Here is an 11860-nt window from a genome sequence, read left to right on the forward strand (position 1 = left end):
ATGTGTGTGTGTGTGTGTGTGTGTGTGTGTGTGTGTGTGTGTGGTTTGTGTATAATGTATAGTAAAGCTGGTCAGCAACAGTTCACTGCTGGATAAATGTACTGTAAAACAAGGATAAAGTATATGTGACAGAGAGAGAGAGAGAGAGAGAGAGAGAGAGAGAGAGAGAGAGAGAGAGAGAGAGATGTACACTGCAGTGTGATCACAACCAAAAAACACCAAGGTACACTGATTTGCATTGCATTGCACCTACACTTTTTTTTTCAACTCTGTCTTCCTAAGGCCATGAACAAATATGTGACAACTCACAGATATACCAAGGCTGGTGTCAACTGGCAGGCAGAGTAGCACTGGAGATTTGGCACAGATGCAGTCAAGAAAGTGGGTGTGTACATTATTAAGTCAATTCTAACAAAGCATCAATATCATTAAGCTTAGCAAATCCATCATAAATAATTAACCCATATTATTTAAAAAAATATATAATAGTACAGTATAGATAATTGCTTGGTATAGGTTCCAGTACTTCATTGAAGTTAGTTATCTGCAATGAGGAGAGAGATAACAAGAGAGAGATAATTGGTTTCCTTACTGTGGCTGTTATGATTGCCTGCTCAGTAACAATGGCAACTTATACCGTAGAACTAGCCTGCTCCGTATCGGGCTAACTGTCAAGCTTAATTAGGCTGTGCCTGTGTGTCAAAGAATGTCCGACGGGCAGAAGCAGACTCCCAAAAGACAGTTCTGTCAAGGGTCTACATGCGCTCGCATCAGTTGTCCGTGTTCAGGAATGTAAGATGGAAAAACTGTGAGGGACCTCAAAAAATACCTATTTCAGTTAATACCCATTTTATTCATGGTCATCTTTGTTTGGAATGAACCCTATTATTTAAAATCTTAGAAGTTATAATTTGAGAAATAAAAGTGCTTCTTATTCATTTATTAATTCACTAATTCAGCTGGGAAGACAAAAAGAAAATTCAATAAAATCCAAAGCATTACCTGCTGTGTTCAGATTCATACAGTGAATACTGTCTATATGGATCAAACATCTTGGGGGTGAATCATTCATGTACAAAATATGCTGCTTAATTAATTTGCCTATAGTAACCAAAAAGCCTTCTTACACTGTTTGTTTTGGATCTTTTTATATATGACAACATATGGGAGAACGGTTTAAAACTACATTTTTTTCAAACTTTACTCCCATTATAAGTGGCTGAAGCACCATTATTGCCTATCTGAGGCTGGTGCGGAGTGCACATTGGAATCATGACAGTCATTTTTTCTCAATGAAAAAAAAAGTAGGTTCTTCCAAGCTTATGACAATAAAAGTCTAACGAAAGGATCACTGCTCCATTCGCCTGTTCTGCCACTGGGGAAAAGGAGGAACTTGTCATTGACCAAGGTCAGAGTCCCCGCTGCTTCAAAATTGTATGCACACTGCATTTGAAACAGCTGTACTATATTTTGAAAGTCAATAAAGTTCAGTAAATAGTGAAGCTATAGATTTCATTACTTTACATTCATGTAGGCTAATAAATATACACATTTCTACAAGATGGTAATCTGTGTGAGAAAAAAAGGAAAACATATTTGATTATAAAAAGCATCCACTTATGTTTCAGATAGATGTTATCACTATAAGTGCTTTCCACTGTACTTATATCCTTTTCCACATTCTTTATCTCTAACTACAAATTCTCAATTTTGAACTATCAATGTTGCTTGTAAATCAAACAGATGTCCTGTGAGTAGATGATTATATAGTTGATAATGGTAAATGGGTCCTCCTTAGTTTCCTGCATCGTGATGTTAAACATACATCTGACATTATGTAGCCTACTAATAATATAGCCAACGAATAAGGATAAAACAGTTAGTGGTGGCAAGTGCTGCTTTTCACTTTCACACAAGCATATCTTGCTATTCCAGAGGAGTTCACTGAGCATCACAAGCTCACTTCTGTAACCTTTAGGTCATTACTGCCCGCAAACACAGGCTTGTATCATTTTTGCATTTAATGTATCAGCAATTTTTTGCCAGGCCATCTCCCACATATTGTTAATTCCGGCAGTATTGGCCTTTTCAGTAAGGCCTCCTTTATATTCTTCATATCGTTTCATCAGCATGGTTTGCTCTGCTGCTGAGAAGAACACTGCTACAACATAATTTTTTCTTTTCAATAATCAGCTGTTCCAGGCTGCTTATCTATCGCCACATTGGAGGTAACTAACTTGTGTGAGTATTATATGTGTATTTTTTATGATATTGATTGCTTATGATGGATTTGCTAACCCTAAAGATATTGATGCCTTGTTAGCATTTACCTAATTATATACACCCACTTTCTTGACTGCACCTCTGTCAATTCTCCAGTGCTACTCTGATTGCCTGGCAGCTGACACCAGCCTTGGTATATCTGTAAGAAGACTGTGAGTTGAAACGTGTAGGCTAAAACATTTTTTTCTTAAAGGCCTTTTCATTTTTGCAAAGCAGTTTGCCCTGGTATTTTTTTGTTTATCACTTATTGATCACAAAGCAAAGTACACATCTCAAATCTTTCTTCTTTTTTTTTTTGGTTTATTGATATGTCCTTGGATCCAAAGAGCATCTTTTTTATACTGGCATTGAACTGAATTTCATATATGAAGTACCACTCCTCAGTCAATATACTGGCATTGTCTGTCTCTATAATGATTGAAAGATACTTCCTGCCAGATAGCTGAGGGTGAGGGAGACAGATGTAAGGGAGACAGATGTATTGGCCCAATCCTCCACTACAGTACAGCACACTCTTTCTCTCTGTTGTGTTTTCTTGTATCCTGTTACATCGGCCCTGTAAGTGTAGTGGCCCCACTATTAAAACTCACAGTACTCCTGATAGCCAGCCCACCCCGGTCTAAAGCAATATAAGCAGCTCTTTGAGGCTGTATTTTGGGAACAGAGGTGAGCTAAATACTAACATCTTCATGATAACTTATAAGCACTGCTATGTTTATCAAGTACCATCATCACTATTTAGTTTTAAAATGCATCCTAATGGCAGCATGGATGTCTCTACCAAATGCCATGGTAATCCATTGGATAGCTGCTGAGACATTTCATTCAAAACCACAAATGTGGACTTGCTGATGGTACTAGAGGAAAAGTCACAAAAGTAATTAGGCATCATCCTCTGGGGACCATGAATGTCCACAAAATGTCAAAGCTATCTATCCAATAGTTGTTGAGATATCTCAGTCTGGACCAAAGTGCTGGACTGAGAAACCCTAGAGCCATAGAGTGTGGCTAAAAATGAGCAGCAGCCAAACGTGTAATTGCAGCAGGAGACAGGCAACCCCTTCCTCCTCAATATATGAAATATGGAAATTGGTTCTCCCCAGTATGTGCAAATAACCAGACATGTCATCAGATCCCTGCAAACATTAAAAAAAAGGGAATTTATTTTTCTCTTCAATATTCAGTGTTAAACTCACAAAGCACACTGAATACAAAGCCTTCATTGAACACCTCCTGCTTCACGTTGGTGTGCATGTCAACCAGCAACATAACAGAAACACAACAGCTGTGCTGGTCCATTCTGTATCATCCCACGCCATGCACAGATCTGATTCATAGGTCTACACAAACACACATCTGGTAAAAACACATCTGGTTGGTTTGTTTGGCAATGTAGTAGGCTGGGGGATGATCCTTTTCACTCAGTCACTTGTCTTTTGAAAATCAGGGGTGTAGTTGATTTTTCATTAAACTGTGTCAATTTCAACTTGTTGTGGGTGGTAATACTGAAACTTGTGTGTGCACAGGGGCGCACAAGGTCCTTACCATATCACGTAATATGTTCTGTGTTTCACTGGAGATCCAACATGCAGCTGCTGTTCAAAGTTAATACTGAATACACAGAGAAAAGCCTAGTGTTTCATCGCTTTCACAAAATAAGTTTATAGACTTTGTGCCAGGTGTGTGCACATATGGAAAGGATCCCAACTGACCGTTGAGGCAATTAGTTACTTCAAGATTGCATTATCACTATCATCATAATGAGCAAAGCTGATGCTGGAACCTTTAATAACTGTAAATCACCTGTTCGGTTATATTTATCTTATCTGGGGGTAAGTGTGATATGTGATTAGACACCAACCTGTCAAAGTTCTTTGACTAGAATCAAACTTCAAACATATATAACATGTGTCTTCCTCTGCTGTGGATGTTCACACAATATAAAATGATCCATTGTAATACAGCTACTCAGTTTAGTCTGGCAAGCCACCAGCAGGCTGATCTCAGATTATGGGGCTGGTAGCTTCAGCTAATATCTAGGATGTATCCAATATCCATAAATATGAGTTAGCTAATAATACTACTTTATGTCAAAAGTGCCAAGTGTCACTGAGAGGGGTTTACTGGTAAATGACATAATATTATCACTATCAATAAATGAGCTTGGAACTGCAAAAAGCAATTTATTATGCCAGTCTTCAAAACAGTACATAATACAAAATGTATAAATGCAAACTGACATCACTATAGTTTAGGCAGTGTGACCTTACTTATTCACTCAACTAATCTGTTGCTATATATTAATGGATAGTAGAGACATGTGAGGGTAAAAAAATCTAACACCTGTAAGCAGTCACTCACTGCTGTTTAAGAGGCAGTTGGAATTTAGCCTGGAGGCTTCAGCACTTATTTGTGTACCAGAAAGACTCATATTCAATATCTGTCCTGCAGACTTTGGGTAAATTACACAAATGGTCGAGCTCTCAATTAGTGGCAATGGAATGCTTTTCTCTCATAGAACTTGATTTTTTTTAAATAGCACTGTGTAGCTGCAGTGATTTTAAGTGTGAGCCACAGGTCAAATTTGTATAATTTATTTTTAACTGATAAGAGCAATTTCATGCTTTTAGTAGTGTATGATTTTGTATATTGCTTGTGATCATTTTTGTTGATCCATCAGATTCCAGCTCCTAGTTATCATCAGGAATCATAGTGTTTTTTAATCCTTACATTAACAAGATTGAGATCAGGGTCTCTCTTTTTTGACGGACTCTTGTTCTGGTTGTGTTGTTTCTGCTGTATAATTACTGTGGTGTGTTTATCGCTGAATGAAATGGTTAATAGCAGAAAATCAGATAAAGCCAGTAATCTGCAGAATCTGAAAATTGTAGGCCAATCTGTATTAAGATCAGAGAGCGTACTGCAAATCGTTTCACACCACAATGGTGATTGTATCAGTGACTGATGTAGCACTAGAAAATGCTGCATTTCTGTCATCACAATTAAAGAGCAAAGATGAGTTAGAAAGTTCAATAATGTGCACAAACCCTGTGATTTACATTAATATGGGACCTATTCACAAAGGTATAATCAGGCTGATTCATCCACTGCTCTTTCCACTGAGAATATTAATGTCCATTAATCAAACCTAAAGCAATCATAGTTGGCTTTGAGTTTTTAATGTCAACTGAGTTCCTCTTTTATAGCCTGTAGAGTAACTGGGGAATAATAATTGTCTTTTTTAAAAAGTAGCTGGTGTTCTTCAAGTTAGCCGGCACACCTTGAAGATTTTAATTTGGTCCACTGTACTTCTTTTTGGTTTGAGTTTGACCTTGAAATTTGATTCAGTATTTCTGGATTCAATCAGTTTTCTATGAAAGGTTTAAATACCCCTTTCCCCCCTTCAGATTTTGGTAATTTACTACCAAAGTTGGTGACTGTGCTTCAAGATATTGTTAGTTTTACTTTTCTGCTGAGTCATATTTGGAGTGAATGAAAGAATAGTGTCTTAGGTCAGAGGTGCAGCTGAGATCTAACACGGCAAGTTATTGTCTGTGATGTTAGAGCTGACACTGCACTGTTGGTATGTCCGTTCAGCAAAATGATTTGAATTGGATCAGTAGCCGCTTGTCCACAGTCAGTAAGTGTTGGTACAGAGAGGTGAGGTCAGACTTCAGCAGGGTTTACAAGCTCCCCTCAAACAGACTTTCTGGATTAAAATGGGGCTAAGGCTTCCTCTTTTTAACCATTTCAATTTTTTTTAGCCTGGCATAGCTCTAGGGATGGAAATGTTTGTCAGTTGTCCACCACTTTGGTCCAGAGCTGATCATTGAACTGATAGATATCCCACTACTGAACTGTGTCCATAAGCCCTTTAGTCAGGAGTTAATTGAGCAATGAGCTTTGTTTTAGTAAATTAGGCAATGAATACAGCACATGTTCGCTCAGCATCAATTTCCAGAAAGTCTTGTCCTCAGTCTTGTTAATGCATTTTCCCACAGAGGTATCTAAACAATGAGAAACACTTTTACACTTCCAACAAAGCGGGTGCAGCTGTAATTTGCCACAATTAATTGCTGGTGACATTACAAAGCAGAGGGACAATACAGGATTGACACTCTCATTGTATAGCAAAACATCAACAGGCCTGTATGACAGCAAAAATGACATGAAAATTAATATAAATACATTGCAAGCCAATGTATTGTTCTATTACAGCAGATTTGGTATAGAGCAGTGATTTTCTAGAGCAGTGCAGTAATAGCGATGGTCACAATTATGAGCAGGTTTAACACAATTTGAAAAAGCTGCTGAGTGTAGAGCAGAACAAAATGACAAGAATCTGCTGGTGAGGTAAAGTCACAAATGTGCGAAGTGCCTGCAATTGTAGCTTTCAGCCTGTGGAATTTGAAATCACTGCGTGTGACCTTGATGTTGACAAGCTTTTGGTGAGTCTGACTTCGAAGCACACTGATTGAAAGGCAACTGGGAGCAAAGGCCAGAAATAGCAGGGGTTGCCATCCCTGTCCAGTGTGGGGCTTCTCTCTCTCTCTCTCTCTCTCACTAATTTAAGCTATTACCAAAACTGCTCGCTGTGTAATAACCCAGCTCCAGCACCATCAAAGCAAACAACACCACTAGCTGCTACCACTTTATAGTGCTGAAGCCCACTTAATGAGGCCTGTCAAGAGATTTCAGTAATGGCCGATAAGCCATAAGCAGTATAGTGTTAGCTTGTTATGTAAAAGAAATGCCAATAATAAATGTTTTCATTCCTAGCCACATTAGCACCTGGAAGGATTACTGCTAAGAGCTGTCAAAATAGTTGAGGTAAATCCAAACAATGCATGCTGTACACTTGTTTTGAGTGATGTATTGAAGGATAAACTTGAATTTGCAAAACCTCCTGCCTCCCCCTGTTTGCTTTTGCTTATGGCTCAGGTCAGATTGCAGATTTTTATTCATTTTTATTCAATTTCTTGAGCCCAATTCAAGGATATACTGTAGAATGATTATCAAATGACACTTCCGATTCAGGACAAAGTTACCGAGATGCAGTTTTGGAGCTGACCCTGTACAGCAGCAGGCAGCAATGGACTGCCTCAACAGATGGCAAATTTTACTGTGTAAAATGTCTCAAGTACAGTCTGTCAGTATGGGCTCCTTGAAGTGAGGAAGTACATCCAAAACCCTGAAAAAGCAAGACAGTGAAATAAAAAATTGATTGCTTCTCCCTGAGTGGATTATTCAGCAATATTTTAACTCCCACTTGCAGCCAGACATTAATAAAGCAACTGTTACTTTGTGTGTATTTGACACCTTGTAGATTCTCCTATCATATTCAATTGTGCCTTTGCATGTCATCCTCACTTTCATTATCTCTGTCCTTGGTTGTTTTTTTTTAACTAACATATTCAGTCTGCACAAATTAACATGTTTCTCTTTGTTTCCTTTTTTTTTTGGCAATTAATTTTTATCACTATGCTTATCTAGATCACTCATCACATACAGAATAATGTATGAAATGAGAAATGATGCATATCTTTACATCTCAAATTTGTATTTATTCCTTTGCTACAGCACATCTGGTTGTGCAGTCTGCAATGTATAATGAGTAAATTGAATCTTACAAAGTAGTTTCGGATTGAGATAAAATTCTAGGATCACATTTTCCCTGTTCTCAGAGGTTGCACAAAGACCAGTGTCTTGTTCCAAACTGGACCTCAGTAGACTTAACAGTGACTAACACAGAGAGGAGGGTGTCTGTGGCAGACGTCATCTAGCAGCCAAAGGTTATTGGTTTGATATCGGGACCAGAAAGTCTCTCAAATGTTTTCTCTCAAAATGCCCTGCAGCTTGATGTTGAATTCCTGTTCCCTAAATGTACATTATGAATGACAGGTGAAGTGTAAAAAAAAAACACTCTCATGAAAGCAAATGTTTTGGCAGCAAAAACCTGTACATTTTCATAATTCAGCATATAAAACATGAAAGGAGTCGACTGAGCAAAAATGAGGGCAAAATTGCTTAGTCGCAGACAAGCGATGCATAACACACAGCTCCGTTATCAAGAACCATTTTAGAGTTGTTATGTGTCTGAGTGAAGCATATTTGAATATCCCTCACTCCATTCATTCTCTATTTGCATGTTTTGGGACACAGTGTTTCAGCTGGTAGGAGAAACTGGTATTTTTATGTCATAAATGTGTACCGCAGCCCTTCTGTATTCACCATCTCAGCCCTTTCAGTGAATAAGCAACTTTTTACCAGACAGAGACCTATCTGACAAATTAATCACAGGAAACACTCTCTTTCTATTCAAAATCTGCCAGAGAGGAGTAATGGGAATGTGTTCTGGCAATGAAATTGGCCACAGTCTGGTGATTTCTTTAAACGCTGAGTTCCACTTCCCTAAATCCAATGAACCTTGGGCTTCTCCCGTTCATCTGGATCAAATTTGATAGTCATTGTGAAATATAAATTATCAAATTTATTCATTTCTACACAATTTTTCCCAGCTGGCGAGAATGAGTATGATTATAAACTACAAAATGTGATTTTTTTTTTTTTAGGATTGGTTCCCATTGTTTTCAGTTTTATGCCTATAACCAAAGAGGAAAAAGGGGGTTGTGTATTTATTCATTTAAGTGGTTAAGATTGGTGACAATATATTTATGCATGCACATAATTTATATTTTCTGACTCCTATCTTTTCTACAGTTGTGCATGCCAGTGAGAAGAAAGGATACTTGGGTGTAACTGAGAGAACATTTAATTTCAATCCCTGCTGAGAATAACACTACAGTTTGTTTCAAGCCAAGGCTGTGTTAAATTGACATTAATTATTTTTGAATAAAAAATGTTTTGGCAGTTACAATTTATACAAGTCATCAATAAATATGGTGTCTTTCACAGAATATGGCTGAAGACTGCAACTTTTCTGTCAGTGGGACTTTCCATATAATCTTAATACAAAATCAAAACCATTCAATCATTGGTTCAGGTGTGTACCATGTTAATGTAGAATCATCAGTTCAGCCTGGAGCATTTCTGACTGATTATCACTGTGAGCCATCTGATGAAGCAGAAATACTTTTAAAGTGCATTTCCCCTAAAATGCACAGTTGGTCCTGGGTCGTGACGCTCCCTTAGGGAGTCTTAAAATCTGCTTTTAAAACATTAGTTTCATGTTTTGTCTTATGTTCAGAGAGCATACACGTTCAAGGGAGTGAAATGTATTACACTTTAATTTCTAATATCTCACCAACTTTGGTATAGATAACTTGAAACTTGAAGGATTAAAAATGCTCTATATCTCTCTTTCCCATCTGAAGGATTTACTTTATGTGCACATCTTGGAAAAGATACAAATACATTTTGATGTTTTTAGGGGAATGAAAACATTTATGTGGCTATCATGCTCACTGGTGAGAAATACAAGCTGCATAGAGTGAGGGAAAGCATCAGGTCTAAATAGCCTGTATGAGAGTAGTGGTAATATTTAAGTGTACTGTAAATGTCCTTTACACATGTTTCATGTTTGTACTGTATCTCATCAAATGATCAATGTCTGTGATGCTCTATTTGGAAATGCTACCTTGGTATTTCATTCTGAAAAGGGCATCTAGGAGAAAAAGGGCAGGGCCATCCTCAAGCTGCACACTCTTTGAGCATACATATGCTTGCTCTACTTTGGCATTATTTTACAAGCTCTACTTTTTTTGATATATGTTGGGTTTCACCACTAATATGCACATCAATAAATATTTTGCTAATTAGTGATCATATTTTGTTTATTAAGATGTTATGGTAGTTTTCATTTCAATTTACTATTTTAATAGAATTCCTTACTTAAGACGCACTGTACCAAAAGTAATGTAAAGTTGTCTTGGTTTGCTTACCTATGATTATAATAGACATGTTTTAAAATTAAATCATTTAACCAGGAAAGAGTTTTAATTTGAGATAATTTTATAACAAAATAAATCTGTACAGTATATGTGGATGATATTGTTTATATGAAAGTGTTCATTTTGGCACCATACTGCTCATATGAGTTTTATAAGACTCCACAATGGACAAAAAATGCATAAAGCAGCAAACATGACTGCTGCTTGTGAAAATGATTAACATTACTCATAGCCTATAGAGAAGCACATACAAAATCTCAGTAAACAGGATTGCTGTCCATAAATAGCTTGTAATTATATAATTCCCAATGATTAAAGAAAGGAATGACAATAATTAGATCCTTGTCTGTATGCAAATGTTGACACTGTTTGTTTTTCTCTCTCACTTTGAAGTTTAGAGGAGTATCGATTTTGTTGCATGTGTCCCAGCGGTCATGCTAATCTGCATTAATGCTGTGCCTGCACGCTCCATATACTGTCTGAGCAAATGTGATGAAAAAGGTCACCATTGGTTTATTTACACTTTGTGTTAGAAAGCTTGATTCATACATATAAGGTGACATTTATCTCTATGCATTGCACAGCGTATGAGAGCTCCATCACTGTGTGTGCCAGCACGTACTTATATGTTGCTTTAGTTGCTGGTATTAGAACAAATTAATTTTAAGGGTTTTAGATTAAAAAAAAAGGATTGAAGTGATGAATATTACATATACATTTATACAAGACTTGCATTCACATCTGAAAACATGGGAAATCTAAACACTATAACTGTGTATTTTTGAGATAGAACTGCACAGGTATGACAAATCAATATCCGTAGTTTGGGAAACATGTTACATTTTTTCAATAAACAGTCTCACTTCAGTGCTGTGGAGCATTCACCATCTCTTCTTCACTCATGCATCTATGATAAGCATACTGGTGGTTTTGCATGCTTTATCCCATTTTGTTGAATTAGTGTGCTGTTCTGTGAGTTGTAGTGAGATTGTGCCTTTATTTATTGCAGGAACCTAAACTCCCACAATTTGACAGCTGACTGATGAACAGCTGAGAGTAGGTGTCGCTGTGATGATCTTGAAGATGCAAAGCTTAGACAAAATCAGGAGTTCTTTCTTTAATACATGTTTAATGCATGTGCATGCAGGAGGCAACTGACAGTGAGCGACCAAGAGGTAACCTAAACAGAATATGGTCTAGGCATATGGGGCCTTGTCAATTATTTTTGTCCAATGTGTTAGCACTTTCCAGTAAGCTTAGAAACCCTGGCATCAGACATTTCCACTCACTGAGTGTTAGACCATGATGTGTACCAGATATGGAAGACAGACTTGAAAATCATACTAACTCTCTAACAGCAGCCTATTTCAAATGTACATAATCCTTTTGGAAATGACCATGTTTAACTTATTGTTTGTTTTCCTGGTTTGATTTTTAGACATCATCACTTGTGAGTGCAATGCTGTTTGGTAGCTGACTTTCAAGTGTGGGATGTCCAGAGCTTCACAGCAGCACATGAATGCACCACAGACAGCAATGCAGACATATTCTTATTAACCTTTGTTTCTTAATCAATGTTCAACTTTCTTTTCCTGCCTGTGTTAGAAAAAGGGTTGTGTAACTCGTCTTCAAGGCACATAAGCAACCCTTTGACATTCCTCACTCTT

Source organism: Scomber japonicus, chromosome 1 (assembly GCF_027409825.1).
Source record: "Scomber japonicus isolate fScoJap1 chromosome 1, fScoJap1.pri, whole genome shotgun sequence".
NCBI classification, from domain to species: Eukaryota; Metazoa; Chordata; class Actinopteri; order Scombriformes; family Scombridae; genus Scomber; species Scomber japonicus.